Genomic DNA, 19421 nt, shown 5'->3' with positions numbered 1-19421 from the left:
TGAGATAAATTACTGCAAGGGTCTGGATTTGCCACATGTCAGATTAACCCCCTGAATCATCAGTTATGTATAGTAAAAAGGGTGTGTGTGTAAAAAAGTGAAGGATAAATGGGGTGGGAGGAATGGAAATCTGGTAGACCTTATAAAATACAACTGTACTGGAAAAGCTGCCTCTCCAAGTGACTTGCTTTTCCCAGGGCACAGATTGGCTCAGAGAGGGTGGAGGCAGCTGGCAGCTTCTCTCGGCAGACAGACAGGGTTGGCTGTGGGGAGGCCCCTGGGAAGAGCAAATCCCTGTCTGCTGGGAATGCTGGTTTTGTAATTAAATTAAGGATAAGGAAAACTATACTGAAAATTCTGCTTGGTGGCTCAGAATTTGAATTTCACTGCTTCTGTTTGTTGTTGCTGCAGCTAGTATAATAAAAATCATAATTTTTTTTCTTTTTTTTGAGAACAGAGTCTCGCTCTGTCACCCAGGCTGGAGTGCAGTGGCACGATCTCGGCTCACTGCAAGCTCCACCTCCTGGATTCATGCCATTCTCCTGCCTCAGCCTCCCCAGTAGCAGGGACTAGGTGCCTGCCACCATGCTCGGCTCATTTCTTTTTGTATTTTTAGTAGAGATGGGGTTTCACCGTGTTAGCCAGGATGGTCTCGATCTCCTGACCTCGTGATCTGCCCACCTTGGCCTCCCAAAGTGTCTCTTTTCTTTTTAAGGACAGTTATTAGGTAGAAATTTTAAAAAGTCCATATCAGCCAGGCACAGTGGCTTACGCCTGTGGTCCCAGCACTTTGAGAGGCCGAGGTGGGTGGATCACTTGAGGTCAGGAGTTCGAGACCAGCCTGGCCAACATGGTGAAACCCTGTCACTACTAAAAATACAAAAATTAGCCAGGCGTGGTGGTGTGCGCCTGCAATCCCAGCTACTTGGGAGACTGAGGAAAGAAAATCACTTGAACCCGGGAGGTGGAAGTTGCAGTGAGCCAAGATCACACCACTGCACTCTAGCCTGGGTAACAGAGCGAGACTCCGTCTTAAAAAAAAAAAAAAAATTTGCTTTAACTCTCTCCCCCACCTTCCACACTTATACGCAAGAGTTAGTTGTAGACATGCTAAAACTTTACCCCTTCAGCATATATCTCCTAAAAGCAAGTAATTATCTTGTCATCTCTTACGATATAACATTGATGATTGATAGAATGCCATTATCCAATATATGGCACACATTGAAATTTCCCAATTGTCCCAATGTCTTTTATGGAATTTTAAAACAATTTCTGATCCAGGATCCAATCAAGGGTCATGCATTGCAGTTATTTTTAGGTCTCTTTAGCTTCCTTTAATCTGGAACATTTCTTGACATTCTTTTTCGTTCTTGAAGTCACTGTCATTTTTGAAGTGTCCAAGTGAGTTGCTTTACAGCATGTCTCTCAATTTGGATTCAACAGACTGTTTTCTAACGTTAAATTCATGAGACTCAGTTGAGACAGTCAAGTGACCTAGCTGGCGTTTTTTATATTATATATGTATTATTTACATGCAAATATAAATGTAGAATGATATACTATAAAATTCATATAAGTACATGATAAGAACATTTAAATGATTTTTAAAAGTACAAAGTAACAAGAGAAGTTCCTTTGTCAATGGTGACAGCATTAACAGGTTTTTGTGTTCTGTCCTGAAACACATTTATGTATATACCAGCCATAACCATCTCCACGTTTAGCAAAAGGAGCCGTGCAAGGAAAAGCACAGACGCTGTGGTCCAGTGACGGGCAATTCCCAGGGCGGAATGAACCTTGCAGTTTTCCCTGGCTTGATGAACATCGCATGTGACTGCTTTCTTCCATCCCCTTTGTGAGAAGCCTTCATGGGCTTGTATTGAGACAGCAGGCTTTTGCTGACTAATATCAACCAAGGGCAAGGTACATGATATTACCTAATCAAACATAACCCTTATGGGGTTGATTGGGGAAAACTGGTGGTCAGTTAACTCTGAGAAGCATTTAACGAAGCTCAAGATTATAAGCTGAACTCGGGAATGACAGCCTTTGCTAAAAGTGAGGGTTAGGATCGTTTCCTTTTTTTTTTTCCAAAAAAAACACCTCAGGCTCTCTTTAAAAATATGATAAAATTCATATGACATAAAATTTACAATCAGAGACATTTAGTACATTCTCAGTGTTGTGCAACCATCACTGTGATCTAGTTCCAAAATGTTTTCATCACCCCAAAAGGAAACCCTGTATCCATTAGCAGTCACTCTGATTTCTCTCTTCCCTCAGTCCTTGTTAACCGGGAATCTGCTTCTATCTCTATGGATTTGCCGATTTGGACATTTCACAGAGTCACACAATATGTGGCCTTCTGTGACTTGAAAACACAATGTTTTCAAGCTTCATCTATGTTGTTGCATGTATCAGCACTTCATTCCTTTTCCTGGCTGAATAGTGTGGGTAAATGTGGCATGGATAACCACCTTGTAAAATCCTTTCATCAGTCGGTGGCCTATTTCTAAATATTGCTATAAACCTTGGATTGAAGGGAGTCTCCTATATGGGAGTTTTAAAATCACAGAATCATGAACTGTCAACAGTCTCCTTAGGTCAGCAATTAAGTATGCCAAAAAATAAATTGTTTAAAAATCATCTGGTCCCTGCTACTAACAGCTGATAGTGCTCTGAAAGGTAAAAGGCAGAAGCACTTGACAAGAATGTAGAGGCTCTAGGATTTTGACAATAGTGATCTGTCTTCTTACACCGCTAACCTCCTCAGGAGCCCCTCTTGGGTGATAGACCCTGAGACACCCAAGCTGCTGAAATAATCCCCTCAGTCTTGAGTCAGATGGAGCAGAATGGTCACTCCTCACAGGGCAGCTTAGGGAAGGGGCAGCCACAGGCACCACAGGTGATGCTGGCTCCCTCGTTAACTGCAGAAAAGTGCTTCCCTTTTCTGTGTATCATTAAAAAAAAAAACAACCCAGAAAATGTCCTCCTCTTTGAACAAAAGATTTAAGAATTTCTCTTGTGAATAAGATATTGCTGGCTGCTTACTTCAACCTAGATCTTTACTGTGGTTGTGTGTGTGTCTAGAACCATCTAGACAGGGATTAGCAAGAAACTCTAAGAATTCATGTGCTGGCTAATGATGGAAAATCCCAGGATTTAAAAGGAGCAGGGAAAAAACCGCCTGACTTGCTTTCCAGACAGATGCAAAATCTTCACCTTCCCTAAAATTAAAGTCTTGAGTCCCATGGTGGGGCAGGGAGTGAAGGAAGGCCAAGCCCTGGGAGCAGGAAGATATGTCAAATTGCTGAGACCTCAGTGGCCCTCAGCATTGTTTAAGAGAAGAAACCTGACAAAGAATAATCGATTGCCCCCTCTCGCTCCCCAGCTTGTCTCAGCTTTTCCATACTTAGCATTTTAAAGACTTGAACAAGAAAGGGCAGCCTGCAGGGAGCCAAAATCAGTGTAGCTGGCCTTTCATATCCTCGGGTTTTGCATCCCTGGATTCAAGCAACCAAAGATTGAAAATATTTGAAAAAGGGAATTGTGTCTATACGGAACATGTACAGACTTTTTTCCTTGTCATTATTTCCCAAACAAATACTACAACTATTTACAGAGCATTGACATTGTAATAGGTATTATAAGTAATCTAGAGATGATTTAAAGGATATGAGAGGATGTATATAGGTTATATGCAAATACTACACCATATTATAGAGGGAACTTGAGCATCCTTGAATTTTGGTATCGGAGGTTGCGCGTCCAGGAAACAATCAGATAGTGAGGGATGACTGTCTAGGCAACAAGAAAAAGGGCATCCTGAAAGGGGGCCTAAGGCCTGCTTTCTGTACTTTCGATGGTGTAAATCTCACTCTCTGGAGAGATTGTTTTTTGTTTCCCCAGCCAACTGTGCCCGCCTCACCCATGTCCATTTCTCCCTGTTGTCATTTATCCACCCCTTCTTTTCAAGTCCTTGTCAAAATCCTGACAGTTACATCCCTCCTTGGCTAGGATATTCACTAGTAGGTAGGGCTTTCTTCCTTCTCCATGGACCACAGCTGCCCATGACCAATACATCAAGTTCCGCATCCGTTGTCTTTCCAAGGCCTCTAGGTCAAGGTCAGCTAGTGCAGAAGGAGGAAAATACTTTCTGGTTACCTGTTTTTAGCTTTAAAGGTTCTGGAATATTAAAAGCAATCAGCACAGGCTTTTCTACAGCATGTTTTTGAGACCCACTTGAGAATTTGGGTGGGGTTCGAAGAAACCAAATGTCTGGCCTATCCCAGGGGATATTAGTCACCCAAATGATGTCTCAGGATATAAAAACATATTAGACAAGTTCATACATGGGAGTAAGTGTCAGACTGGCCACTCCTTGTTGAAGCTTGAGGTTTTGAAATTCTGATCTACTTTCTCAAAGAGGTTTTTTGTTTGCTTTAAAACTAAAAAGGTCAATGGAGAAGGATCCTGGGAACTTTTTGAATGTAATTTCTTTACTAAGGTATAATAACAATTGAGAAAAAGGGAAGGGGAGTGCAAGGAAAAGGTAGGCATGACAAATATAGGTATAGACCCCAAACATCATCTCTGCATTAACTTGTGCACCATCTGCAGTTGGACGGCTGGGTTGGACTCTGGTCTTTGTATGTCAGGAAAGACTGAGAAAAATTCTAGAGAAAGACAAGCCTGGAGCCAAAGGGGCCATGAGGCTTTGGTATATACAAAAGGGGTGGCATTAGTATAAACTCAAGTTCTGAAAAGTTGGGCCTCTTCACAGGGTAAATTGCTGGACTTATTAGAGGCTATGAAGCAAATCAGTTACCCAAAGGCCCTGGAAAAGTTGGCAGGCTCTTAGTCACCAAATTCCGGAAGACTCAAGCAAGAAAGTCCTTGAGTTCTGATGGGACTAGATTCAGCCAATTAAAAAAAAGTTTCTGTGCATAGAGACTGCTCAAATGTAAACAAAAAGATCCCAAATAATTATGGAGGTTGGACAAGAAGACATTCTATAAGAAAAACTGGTTTTTATTTAAAAAAAAAGAAAAAAAAGAAGAGAAAAAAGCTTATATTCTCCCAAGTCAGCATTGAGAGATGATTCCAGCAGCTAATGTTCCCCTTTCTCTGGAGTTGCACCATCCATTATGGAAGCCATCAACCACATGTAGCTATTGAGCACTCCAAATTGATGTGCATTGTGAGTATAATATACACACTGGATTTCAAAGACTTACCATGAAAAAAAGAACTTAAAATGTCTCATCAATAATTTTTTCATGTGGATTTGTTAACGTAATATTTTAGAAATATTGGGTTAAAATATACTAAGATTAATTTCACCCCTTAAGTTATTTTAATATGGCTACTAGAAAATGTAAAAATTACTTATGTGGCTTATGTTATATTCTTATTGAACACGTTGCTTTAGAGTCCTTTATTAATAATCACTCATAGTCATGCTTAAGGGGAATGCTTCTCCTTTGTTAACATCAACACAAGCATGTGTAGTATGGGCCTACAGCATGTCTAGAATGCCTGAAAGTCGATTTACTAAAGGTCAGGGTCATGCCACTACGGCAGAAACACAGAGGGTCTTATTGATGAAAGCAATGGATTTTAACCTTTCTGGAGCTGCTTTAATTATGACCCAGCTCCCCTCACTTGCAGGGTTCTAGTAATAGTAGGTATCTAATAGTAGCATTGGGTTCTATCATTTACAGCACCTAGAACAGTGTCCATAGTAGACACTTTATAAGCATTCACTATTACTCACCCTTTTCTCAGTAAAATGAAACTCTATATAAATGACACTAATAGAATTCCCCATGACTGTTTTTGCCCCAGTTTTTAAATGTAGGGAACGTTGGCCCCTATTTTGCCTATCTATAAGCTGTCAGGGCCTGCTATTGATTGGGTCTGGTACTTGAACCAGTGCTGGAATGCAGATGCTCTTTCTAGGGAGTAAGGTTTGGACACAGTCTGTGGTTCCCCATGCCACTCCCTGGGTGCCTGGGATGGATCTTATTTCTGGGGCACCTACTTAAGCATTTTATGTAGTCTCCTTATCTTACTTCCCTCTTGTCCTCTCTGAGACCTTTGTCCTTTTTTACTCTGGACATCTCGGGTCATGGTGTTTGTCAAGCTTTGGATCCCCCTTTAGCTGAAATGTCACCCCACCAACCACAGGGCCCCTGCTCAATAAATGTGGCCACATCCAATGGCAATTATTTTAAAATAATACAGAAATTTTGTTTTTAGTCAGCTATTAGCAACTAGGTACTGTGGATCTCAACCATTCAGCTACTATTTAGATCATCCAGATCAGTGGCTCTGAATGAGAGAGAAAATTTGTAATGACCTGGGTGCATCTTCAAAGGACACATTTCCTGGGACCCATTCTTAGAAATCTTGATTTCATGGGTCTGGGGTGCTACCTTGGGATCTGTACTTTTAAAAAGGTCCCAAAGGCTGGGTGAGGTGCCTCATATGTATAATCCCAGCAATTTTGGGAGGCCAAAGTGGGAGGATTACTTGAGCCCAGGAGTTCAAGACCAGCCTGGGCAACATGATGAAACCCTGTCTCTGCTAAAAATACAAAAAATTAGCTTGGTGTGGTAGTGCATGCCTATAGTCCCAGCTACTTGGGAAGCTGAGATAGGAGGATCACTTGAGCCTGGGAGGCAAAAGGGTTGCAGTGAGCTGAGATAGCATCACTGCATACCAGCATGGGTGACAGATGAGACCATGTCTCAACAATAACAACAACAACAACAACAACAACAACAACAATCTCCCAATATGACTCAGGTGAATGCACTTGATTAAGAATTACAAGTGAGACAACAATGGGAATACATATTTTCTATCATTTTGGGTGTTAAATAATTTTTGGTGTGAAGAGTAGATGGCTAATATTTTAGTTCAAACTTCATAGCATACTCATTTGTAGATTTTCTAAATTAGCATACTCCCTGGCATATAGCAAGCAATAACTAAAAGATTGCTGAATTGATGACTGTCTTAGTCCATTTGCACTGCTGTAACAAAATGCCTGAGACTGGGCAATTTATAAAGAACAGAAATTTATTTCTCACATTTCTGGACACTGGGAAGTCCAAGATCAGAACAGCAGTGAATTTGGTGTCTGGTGAAGATTTTCTTGCTGAGTCCTCACTTGGTAGAAGAGTGGAAGAGCAAAAAGTGGCCTAAGCTAGTTCCATTCAGCCCTTTATAGGGCACTAATCCATTCATGAGCCCTCACTGAAGCGGCATCATTGTCTGGGGTAAATACCTGGGGTTCATCATCTCGTGCAGAGAAGGTTAATAACACAGACATACACACATGGAGTGAGTTAAGGAGTAGAAAGTTTAATAGGCAGAAGAAAGGAGAGAGGAGAGCAGCTCTCTTTCTTGTAAAAAGAGAGCCGTCTGATAAGGAGAAGTGGCAAACCGCAGCAGATTTTATAGGCAGGGTTGAGGAGGCAGTGTCTGATTTACGTAGGGCCCACAGATTGGTTCAACCAGGTGTCATGTTTATTTATTTTTATTATATATTTTTAAAATTATACTTTAAGTTCTAGGGTACATGTGCACAACGTGCAGGTTTGTTACATAGGTATACATGTGCCATGTTGGTTTTCTGCACCCATTAACTAGTTATTTACATTAGGTATTTCTCCTAACGCTTTCCCTCCCCCAGCCCCCTACCCCACAACAGGCCCTGGTGTGTGATGTTCCCCGCCCTGTGTCCAAGTGTTCTCATTGTTCAATTCCCACCTATGAGTGAGAACACGTGGTGTTTGATTTTCTGTCCTTATGATAGTTTGCGGAGAATGATGGTTTCCAGCTTCATCCACGTCCCTACAAAGGACATGAACTCGTCCTTTTTTATGGCTGCATAGTATTCCATGGTGTATATGTGCCACATTTTCTTTTTCTTTTTTTTTTGAGACAGGGTCTCGCTCTGTTGCCCAGACCAGAGTGCAGTGGCACGATCTCGGCTCACTGCAAGCTCCACCTCCTGGGTTCACGCCATTCTCCTGCCTCAGCCTCCCGAGGAGCTGGGACTATAGGTACCCGCCACCATGCCCGGCTTATTTTTTTGTATTTTTTAGTAGAGACGGGGTTTCACTATGTTAGCCAGGATGGTTGTGCCACATTTTCTTAATCCAGTCTATCATTGATGGACATCTGGGTTGGTTCCAAGTCTTTGCTATTGTGAATAGTGCCGCAATAAACATATGTGTGCATGTGTCCTTATAGTAGCATGATTTATAATCCTTTGGGTATATACCCAGTAATGGGATCGCTGGGTCAAATGGTATTTCTAGCTCTAGATCCTTGAGGAATCGCCACACTGTCTTCCCCAATGGTTGAACTAATTTACACTCCCACCAGCAGTGTAAAAGTGTTCCGATTTCTCCACATCCTCTCCAGCATCTGTTGTTTCCTGACTTTTTAATGATTGCCATTCTAACTGGTGTGAGATGGTATCTCATTGTGGTTTTGATGTACATTTCTCTGATGACCAGTGATGATGAGCATTTTTTCATGTGTCTGTTGGTTGCATAAATGTCTTCTTTTGAGAAGTGTCTGTTCATATCCTTTGCCCACTTTTTGAAGAGGTTTTTTTTTTTAATTGTAAATTTGTTTAAGTTTTTTGTAGATTCTGGATATTAGCCCTTTGTCAGATGGGTAGATTGCAAAAATTTTCTCGCATTCTGTAGGTTTCCTGTTCACTCTAATGTTAGTTTCTTTTGCTGTGCAGAAGCTCTTTAGTTTAATTAGATCCCATTTGTCTATTTTGGCTTTTGTTGCCATTGCTTTTGGTGTTTTAGTCATGAAGCCTTTGCCCATGCTTATGTCCTGAATGGTATTGCCTAGGTTTTCTTCCAGGGTTTTTATGGTTTTAGGTCTAACATTTAAGTCTTTAATCCATCTTGAATTAATTTTTGTATAAAGTGTAAGGAAAGGACCCAGTTTCAGCTTTCTACATATGGCTAGCCAGTTTTCCCAGCACCATTTATTAAATTGGGAATCTTTTCCCATTGTTGTTCTTGTCAGGTTTGTCAATGATCAGATGGTTGTAGATGTGTGGTGTTATTTCTGAGGCCTCTGTTCTGGTCTATTGGTCTATATATCTGTTTTGGTACAAGTACCATGCTGTTTTGGTTACTGTAGCCTTGTAGTATAGTTTGAAGTCAGGTAGCATGATGCCTCCAGCTTTGTTCTTTTTGCCTAGGATTGTCTTGGCAATGCGGGCTCTTTTTTGGCTCCACATGAACTTTAAAGTAGTTTTTTCAGTTCAGTGAAGAAAGTCATTGGTAGCTTGATGGGGATCAAATTCAAACATAATATTAACCTTAAATGTAAACAGGCTAAATGCCCCAATTAAAAGACATATACTGGCAACCTGGATAAAGAGTCAAGACCGATCAGTGTGCTATATTCAGGAGACCCATCTCAAGTGCAGAGACACACACAGGCTCAAAATAAAGGGATGGAGGAAGATCTACCAAACAAATGGAAAGCAAAAAAGAGCAGCGGTTGCAATCCTAGTCTCTGATAATACAGACTTTAAACCAACACAGATCAAAAGAGACAAAGAAGGCCATTACATAATGGTAAAGGGATCAATTCAACAAGAAGAGCTAACTATCCTAAATATATATGCACCCAATACAGGAGCACCTAGATTCATAAAGCAAGTCCTTAGAGACCTACAAAGAGACTTAAAATTTATTTTTAATTTTTATAGATTTAGTGAGTATAATGGCAGATTTCTTTTTTTTTTTCCCCCTGAGACGGAGTCTCACTCTGTTGCCCAGGCTGGAGTGCAGTGGCATGATCTCGGCTCACTGCCACCTCTGCTGCATGGGTTCAAGTGATTCTCCTGCCTCAGCCTCCAGAGTACCTGGGACTATAGGCATGTGCCACCATGCCCAGCTAATTTTTGTATTTTTAGTAGAGACGGGGTTTCACTGTGTTAGCCAGGATGACCTCGATCTCCTGACCTTGTGATCTGCCCGCCTTGGCCTCCCAAAGTGCTGAGATTACAGATGTGAGCCACTGCACCTGGCCAGATTTCTTACATGTGCAGATTTCTTACATTTCTCCTGCCCTCCTGCCTTTTGGAGTCTCCGGTGTCTATTATTCTACTCTGCATGTCCATGTATATCCATCGTTTAGCTCCCACTTACAAGTGAAAATATGCAGTATTTGCCTTCTGTTTCTCAGTTATTTTACTTCAGATAATGGCCTCCAATCCCATCTATGTTGCTGCAAAGTATGTGATTTCGTTCTTTTCTATGGCCGAGTAAGTATTCCATAGCACAAATATATATGTTATATATGTTACATATATGTGTATATGTTATATGTTATATGTGTGTATATGTTATATATGTATATATACATATAACGTGTATGACATGTATAACATATATACATATAATATATGACATGTAATATACATATATACATATATAATACATATATACATATGTAACACATATATGTTATATACATGTTATATATAATGGTGTATATATAACACTATATATAAAACACTTAAAATTTATTTTATTTTATTTTAAGTTCTGGGATACATGTGCAGGATGTGCAAGTTTGTTACATAGGTAAACGTGTGCCATGGTGGTTTGCTGCACCTATCAACCCATCACCTAGGTATTAAGCACCCTGCCTGCACTAGCTATTTATCCTGATGCTCTCTCTCCCCCAGCCCCTGATAGGCCCCAGTGTGTGGTGTTCCCCTCCCTGTGTCCATATGTTCTCATTGTTTAGCTCCCACTTATAAGTGAGAATATGAGTACATACCACATTTAAAAAATTCAGTCCTCCATTGATGGATACTTAGATTGATTTCATATCTTTACTATTGTGAATAGGGCTGTGATAAACATACAAGTGCAGAATCTTTTTGATATAATGATTTTTTCCCCTTTTGGGTATATACCCAGTATAGGGATTGCTGGATAGAATAGTGATTCTATTTTTAGTTCTTTGAGAAGTCTCCATACTGTTTTTCATAAAGGTTGTACTAATTTACATTCCCACAAAAAGAGTAAAAGTTCCTTTTTCTCTGCATCTTTACCAACATCTGTTGTTTTTTCAACTTCTTAATGATAGTCATTCTGACTGGTGTAATATGGTATCTTATTGTGGTTTTAATTTGCATTTCTCTGATGATTAGCGATGTTGAGCGTTTTTTCACATTTGTTGGCTGCTTATATGCCTTCTTTTGAAAAAAGTCTGTTCATGTCCTCTGCCCACCTTTTAGTGTTGCTATTTGTTTTTTCTTGTTGAGTTCCTTGTAGATTCTAGATATTAGCCCTTTGTTGGATGCATAGTTTGCAAATATTTTTTCCCATTTTGTAGGTTGTCTGTTTATTCTGCTGATTGCTTCTTTTGCTGTGCAGAAGCTTTTTAGTTTAATTAAGTCTAATTTGTCTATTTTTGTTTTTGTTGTGTTTGCTGTTGAGGACTTAGTCATAAATTCTTTGCCTAGAGCCAATGTCCAGAAGAGTTTTTCCTAAACTTTTGTCTAGGAATTTTAGGTTTGGGTCTTATATTCTTCTTGAGTTAATTTTTGTCTATGGTGAGAGGTATGGGTCCAGTTTCATTCTTCTGCACACAGCTATCCAATCGTCCCAGCACCATCTATTGAATAGGGTGTCCTTTCTCCAGTGTATATTTTTGTTGATTTTGTCAAAGATCATTTGGTTGTAGGTATGTGGCTTTATTTCTGGGTTCTCTATTCTGTTCCATTGATCTATGTGTCTATTTTTATACCAGCACCATGCTGTTTTGGTTACTATAGCCTTGTAGTATAATTTGAAATCAGATAATTTGATGCCTCCAGCTTTACTGTTTTCTTAGGATTGCTTAGGAGCTATTTGAGTTCTTTTTTGGTTCCATATGAATTTGAGGATTCTTTTTTCTAATTCTGTGAAAAATGATGTTGGTAATTTGATAGAGATTGCATTGAATCTGTAGACTGCTTTGGACAGTATGGTCACTTTAACAATGATTTCAAGATATCTTTAGCTTTAAAAATGTATTAAGCATGGTAACTATAGTTAATAATAATGAATTGTAATTTTCAAAATTGCTGAGAGTAGATTTTAAATGTTCCCACCATAAAAAAATGCTAAGCAGATGAGGTGATGGATATGCTGTTAATTTGATTTACTCCTTCCATAATGTATACGTATATCAAAACATTGCATTGTACCCCATGAATATATATATATATAACTTGTCAATTAAAAATAAAAATTTAAATATGTATTGAATGTTTCCATCAAATTTCATATGCCTTAAATAAATGAGAACTGTGCCTCTGAAGAGTCTGGCAGGTGGCCCCTTGGAGGAGGCCAGCTTCAGAGCTGTCTCCTCAAAGAAGACTTGGATGGGGTAGTTCATTTGTTTTTGAACACAGAAAGGATGCAGCTGTAGGAGGGGCCTTTATCAACACCCAGGCCCACTCTGCAGCAGTTAATTGCCACTTCCTGTCTAGATAATACAGCACAATAGACTGAGCCCATCTGCTGTTTGCATCCCCCATGCCACCCACATGGGCATTGTTTAAGGTGGTGGAGGTCTAACAAGCAAGACTGACAGTGAGTATGTCAGTGGGAGACTGGTTCATGGGTCTCTGTTAGCCTCAGGAATGGTTTCCACAGGTCAGGCTGACCTTCTGTGGCTGCCCTGCAAAGGGCCACACCTGTGCCTGCAAAAACAGCTGCTGGTGTCTTCACACGGCTCAACTCCCTGACCTGTAGACCTCTAACCGGAATGTTCTTTGGTGGTTAGGTCTGATGTTTCTGTTACAGGAAAAGGTTCCCGATCCAGACCCCAAGAGAGGGTGCTCGGATCTCATGCAAGAAAGAATTCAGGGTGAGTCTGCAGTGCAAAGTGAAAGCAAGTCTATTAAGAAAGTAAAAGAATAAAAGAATGGCTATTCCATAGACATACCAGCCTCGAGGGCTGCTGGTTGCCCAATTTTATGGTTGTTTCTTGATGATATGCTAAACAAGGGGTGGATTATTCATGCCTCCCCTATTAAGACCATATAGGATAACTTCCTCTCTTTTTTTTTTTTTTTTTGAGATGGATTTTCATTCTTGTCCACCAGGCTGGAGTGCAGTGGCGCAATCTTGGTTCACTGCAACCTCCGCCTTCCGGGTTCAAGCGATTCTCCTGCCTCAGCCTCCCCAGTAGCTGTGATTATAGGCTCGTACCACCATGCCCAGCTAATTTTTATATTTTTAGTAGAGACGGGGTTTCACCATGTTGGCCAGGCTGGTCTTGAACTCCTAACCTTAGGTGATCCACCCACCTTGGCCTCCCAAAGTACTGGGATTACAGGCATGAGCCACCACGCCCGGCTAGGATAACTTCCTGATGTTGCCATGGCATTTGTAAACTGTCATGGCACTGGTGGGAGTGTAGCAGTGAGGACGCCCAGAGGTCACTCTCCTTGCCATTTTGGTTTTGGTGGGTTTTGGCTGGCTCCTTAACTGCAACCTGTTTTATCAGCAAGGTCTTTATAACCTGTATTTTGTGCTGACCTCCTATCTCATCCTGTGACTTAGAAGGCCTTAGCCATCTGGGAATGCAGCCCAGTAGGTGTCAGCCTCATTTTACCCAGCTCCTATTCAAGATGGAGTTGTTCTGGTTCACATGCCTCTGACATTTCCACAGGCTGCTTTGTGTAGAGTTTTAAAGAACAAACAACCCACAAACCTATCTAAAAACAGTTGAACTGATGCAAATTCTAAAAATGACTGAAAAATAACCTTTATGGGGTAGGAGCCCTGTCCAAAGCAGTGCTTTCAAGGGCCCTGTGGGAACTCCACACCCACGTAGTTAGCTAGTTGCATCTCTTTACCCACATTACATGGTGATTTTAATTTGTTTTTAACCTAGCAAGAATTTGTTCAGTGATGTTTCTCTTTCACCAACCTCCATGTCGGAGAAGGAAGACAGGTCATGTTCTCAAATTGTCCTTCCTTTTCACTCTCACAAAAGTCCTGTTGTCCCCTTCCCTTTCTCCCCTGCTCAGCCATGTCCTTGCTCCCTCCCAAGCCTTCAGGAATCTTTGTATCTGCAGAGAAAGGAGGAGCTCAAATTAGTTTGGCAGGTCAACAGAGGCAGAAAGAGGAACAGGGGTGGGGAGAGTTTCCACAAGTGGCTTTGCACATCCCTGAGCTGCACCTTGCACCAGCGATCCCCTACCTATGCTTCACTGCCAATGACAGTGGGTCAGTGCAAAATAATCCAGGAACCACAGGCTGCCCAGGGGCTGCTGCTGCCTCTTGCTCAAATGAACATTACTCTCTGCTGGGAGCGGGGAGTCCACAAGCATGGATGAAAACATCCTGTCTCAGATTCAGAATTTGAGAAGAAGCAAGAAAGGAAGTCATCACAGACACAGAAATGTTGGGAACCTGATCGAACTTAAGTAGTGGACATTGAAGCATTATTTCTCTTAGTGTTGGTATTCCCAGTGTTAGAAGGGACACTATTCAGTCAACACACATTTATCAGGTACTAGCTATGTGTCAGGCTTCTGTACTAGCTGCTGAGGTGCTGTGAGTGACAGTCCTGCTTTCACAGAGCTCATAGTTGAGAGCAGTAGTCTCCAAACGCTTAGTCATTTTACATCCCTATAGGAAAAACATTGAGCTGAACTACTCTGTTTTTTATTTATAAATTATGTAATATATTGCTATATTATGCACACCAACTAAAATGATTTGTGTACATTACAAAATAGACAGGCAAAATAAATTAATCCAGAGGAGATACAAATGCAAATGTCTATAAATTTCTAATATTTTCTTCTTACCCTCTAATGGCTTATTTTGCACAAGTTCTGGGATGCAGGCACCCACTGTAGAGATGACAGATAGGATTAATAGTGTGATCCAATGTGAGATTTTCTGGATTCCGATGTTGGCTCCAGTCCATACTTTTTGTGTGACCTAGGATTTGTTTCTTAAGTGCTCAGAGTCTAAGTTTCTCCATGTGTAAAATGGGTTTTATAATGATACTTTCCTCGGTGTTTTAGTGAAGATGGAATGAGGTGATCCATGTAAAGTGCTTAGAAGTCTTCCTGGCATTTGGAAAGAGTGCATAAATGTTATTATTTTGATTATTACAGTCTCTTCGGAGAGAAAAACACTAACCAACTCAGTATTTAATTTCAACTGTGATGAGTACCATGCAGGGCAAGTCTAGGATGCTAGGAGGGTGTATTGGGAAGACTTAACCTAGTCAGTTTTGAGGTGTGTTTGAAGTTCAGGAGGGAGCCAAGGTTAGAGCAGGAGCAGAGCATTCCCACTTGAGAAACAGCACCTGCGAAGGCTGAGGCAGGAGAGAGCTTAACTCCTTGGTGGAGGAGACAAGGGCCCAGTGAGAAGGCAAGAACATTAACAGGTCCAATAGGAGAAGCAGGCTGACTGGAGACCATGTAGGTCTTCGTGGGCATTGTATCCATCAAGGATCTATTACCAAAACCAAAACCCATTTGCAGTCGTTTCAGCAGAAAAAGGAGTTTATTAGAGGATATGAAGATACTTTCAAAATCTCCAGAGGGCCAGAAAGTCAGGCTTGTAGGCCAGGAGGTCAGAACAAGGCTCAAACCAACCACACCCTGGGAGTGAATCAGAAAGGGTCTCTGCAGCTGTCTCCAAGTCTAGACCCCCTCAGCACAGCTCATGCCACTGTTGCCCCTAGGAGCTGGATACCACCACTGCCACCCTTTCTAGCAAATGGATTCTGCACAGTTGGCTTGCTCATGGGCTCAATTCCAAATGAAGCTGTTTGTGAGACTATCTGATTGGCAGAGCTTGGATCACATGGTGAGGTCTAGCTGCAAGGGAATCAGGGAAAGTCAGTTTTCTGGCTTCAGCTGTGGGGAGGTAAGAACCCCTAAGGTGGCAAAGTCCCCAAATATGGGAATGATGTCAAGGATTTTGGGCTTAACTGCTTTCACATCATCACATTGTCTGCTGTGGTCACGAGGGCTGGAGGGGGCAGAGAGGGTCAATCATCTTTGTAGAAATAAAAAAGAATAAACAAGCCTCAAATAGCCAAACCCCAAACCCAACCATTTGGGAAATTAAAAAATGCTACCTCCTGGAAACTTTGTCCATTTATTTGCAACAAGTCTAACAAACACTCTGAAGAGGTGGTGCTCAAGGGAGCTGTGCAGTGGGTTTGGATGAATGTGCAACCAATGCTGGACAAACATCCCTATTAAAGGGTGTGTTGTTCCAGGTTACAGTTTCTCTCAAGCTTAGGGTAGATCCTTTCTCTCAAAGACACAAACTGGAAAGCCCTGACTCAGGTGCCCAAATTAGGTTTGTTTGTGGGGTGGTGGACCAAGCATTGGAAGGTCCAACAGGACAGAAGTATGAGACGGGAACATTTTGGCATGTCCAGAGGAAGATGGTTAGTTAAGGAAGCAAGATGAAGGTTGGGCAGAGAAGCTGCTTTCTTAAGAAAAAGCTTGCCGGGCACAGTAGCTCATGCCTGTAATCCCAGCACTTTGGGAGGCCGAGGTGGACAGATCACCTGAAGTCAAGAGTTTGAGACCAGCCTGACCAACATGGAGAAACCCTCTCTCTACTAAAAATACAAAATTAGCTGGGTGTGGTGGTGCATGCCTGTAATCCCAGCTACTCGGGAGACTGAGGCAAGAGAATTGCTTGAACCTGGGAGGCAGAGCTGGGAGGCAGAGGTTGTGGTGAGCTGAGATTGCACTATTGCCCTCCAGCCTGGGCAACAGGAGCAAAATTCCTTCTCAAAAAAAAAAAAAAAAAAAACCATAAAAAAGAAAAAGCTGCATTTTTTCTTAAAGCACCTCCTAATGAGATCATGATTTTCATCGATGCAGGAAGCTGGTTGAGTTGGCAGAGCATTTTTTTGTAACAGAAACAAATTATAGCTTAATTCAGATAATAAATAATGCACTTCTAAACACAGAGCAAAATGTATTAAACAAATGGCTGTGGAATAGAAGGTCAAAATGAAACTGTGGTAAGATGATTTCTATGCAGCTCAATATTTTCTGTTTATAGGCTGACTTGGAGCCAAAAATATGATTCTCATTCAGTTGCATTATTAAAAATAAAATGATCTAGTAAGTTAAAAACGGAAGCCTGATGAATCTTCTAGTATTAGGTATATAATATAGGCATGTCGAGAGAGAAAATCTTAACTAATTATTTTAATGATTTAATAAAAACCAGAACTTCTTAACTGATTATCTAGCAAGTTAAAAACATTGCACACCAGTTAAATGTAACAAATTTTTCTTATCCACATACCTACACATGTGCCACCTGACATCACTTGACTGTGTTTTTGGTATCAGCATCCCTCTGAGACTTGTACTAGTTTTATTTCAGTGCTTTTCTTCTAAAACAGTGGTTCTTAAACTTTTGGGGAGCTCATAAATCCCTTTAGTATTTGACTCTCTCCCTTAAAAATTGCAGTCTCATCTTACTCCTGCAACAAATTTCAAGGAGTTTCAAGGACCCCCAATTAAACTTCTGCCTTAAACCTCAGTTTTCTCCCCATAAATCATGGCAAAGGGAGACAGGGAGCTCAGGCTGGTGTCAGTGATGATTATCTGCAAGGATGGAAAGTCCCCACTGGGACTGCTTGTATGTACTCTCCTGAAATACTGGATTCAGTGGTGCCAGCTTAATGGCCAGGAGAAGTTTTGTACCAAGAACTAACCGATCAGTGTTTTTTTTTTTAAACAGGGTCTAGTTCTGTCACCCATGCTGGAGTGCAGTGGTACAGTCTTGGCTCACTGCAGCTTCGGCCCCCTGGGCTCAAGTGATCCTCCCACCTCAGCCTCCTGACTAGCTGGGACTGCAGGCATGTGCCACCAAGCCCAGCTACTTTTTGTAGTTTTTGCAGAGACAAGTTTCGCCATGCTGTCCAGGTTGGTCTCAGATGCCTGAGCTCAAGCGATCTACCTACCTCGGCCTCCCAAAGTGCTGGGATTATAGGCCTGAGCCACTGCGCTGGTCTGATTAGTTTTTAATAACTATAGTGTGCTGGGTAGAATGGAAGTGGAAATGGCCATAGCACTGCTGCCTTCTGGCTGCCTGGGACCCTCTATGTCTGCCCCACCTCCACAAGAAAATGGACCCTGCCAGCACCACTACGATGCCTTCCCGCCAGGAATCCTGCGGTGTTAAGTGCTTTTGAAATATACATTCCTGTTAAGTTCTTAATGATGAAGAATAGCTTCCTCATTGAGTTTCTACTTCTAAGTATACATATGCATTTTGAGAGGAAGGAGCTTTTATGTTTTAACTCAAAGGATGTCTAATGGCAACGTCCTCTCTGATTGGTCTGGGCATAGGGGACAGCAATTGGGAGCAGAGTTTGGGGATGGGTCCTTTGTAAAATCCCTAAAACTCCTGAACAGAAGATAGTCATTTAATTGCAAAACTACACATAAGGAAGAAAATGAAATACCTTTTTGGAGTATTAACAGGAAATATAAATTTCTATAAGGAGGTAGTTGATGTTCTTTTCCAAAGAGGTTGTGGTAAGACTTCCAGGTTTCAGGTAAAAAGTCTGGTTCTAATCCTGATTCTGCATTTTACTAATTCAGTGGAGATAGAGGAACTTCAGGGCTCTGCAAAAAGTACAGGCCTCACTTTGTGGCTTTAAGTTTTGAATATTGCCAGTGTAGCCATGGCAATAATTTTGGGAAAATTTCTCAACTTCCTGAGCCCAGTTTCCTCATCTGTAAAATGACACACCTGCCTCCCAGTGTTGTTATGTGGAATTAAGGAAATAATACCTGCTATGAATTTAATTAGGTCTAAGGTTCATATTTCCACCCATACATTAGAAAGTTATCTGAAATTGGGATGGTATTCAGGGGTCTAGACAACCCCAGTTTTATGGGGCCTGAACTTTATATTATTCAGGGACCTTTTTAAAAAAGAGAAAATAATACGTGCAAAATTAGGTAAGAACATGAATATTTGTTTAAATGGGAAAATCACAACAAACCACAATTTCAAAAAAGCTGATATAAATCACAAACAACATAAAATACCATAAAAATACCATAATATTTGTAAAAATTAACTTTCTGGCCCACTTCTGTTATACTTGTTTGCCCTGCATTTTTGGAGGGGAGTGGGCTGTATGACAATGAATTCATTACGTCTGTTTTCTATAGAGAGAATAGACAGTTCAGTCTTCCTTCTTGATGGTTGATGGAGATTTATTTTTTACTATAAGCAGTAAAATGTGTGTTTTCCAGCTTAACAACTATTTTTGGTGATGTCATATAAATCTTGAGAGTTTTTTGTCACATTTGGGGAAAAACTCTATGAAGTGTCTTTCCTATA

General features: G+C 41.0%; 1 protein-coding gene across 1 annotated transcript in view; it reads right to left on the bottom strand.

Annotated features, from left to right (window-relative positions):
- The window catches only part of SLC25A12 (solute carrier family 25 member 12), a 671031-nt gene that overhangs the window by 491734 nt on the left and 159876 nt on the right, over window positions 1-19421 (bottom strand). The gene's annotated exons all lie outside the window — the stretch shown is intronic.

The sequence above is a fragment of the Macaca thibetana genome, chromosome 12 (genome assembly GCF_024542745.1).
Source record: "Macaca thibetana thibetana isolate TM-01 chromosome 12, ASM2454274v1, whole genome shotgun sequence".
In the NCBI taxonomy this organism is placed as follows: Eukaryota; Metazoa; Chordata; class Mammalia; order Primates; family Cercopithecidae; genus Macaca; species Macaca thibetana.
The sequence above is the reverse complement of the archived record's forward strand: the minus strand, read 5'-3'. Positions and strand labels throughout refer to the sequence as shown.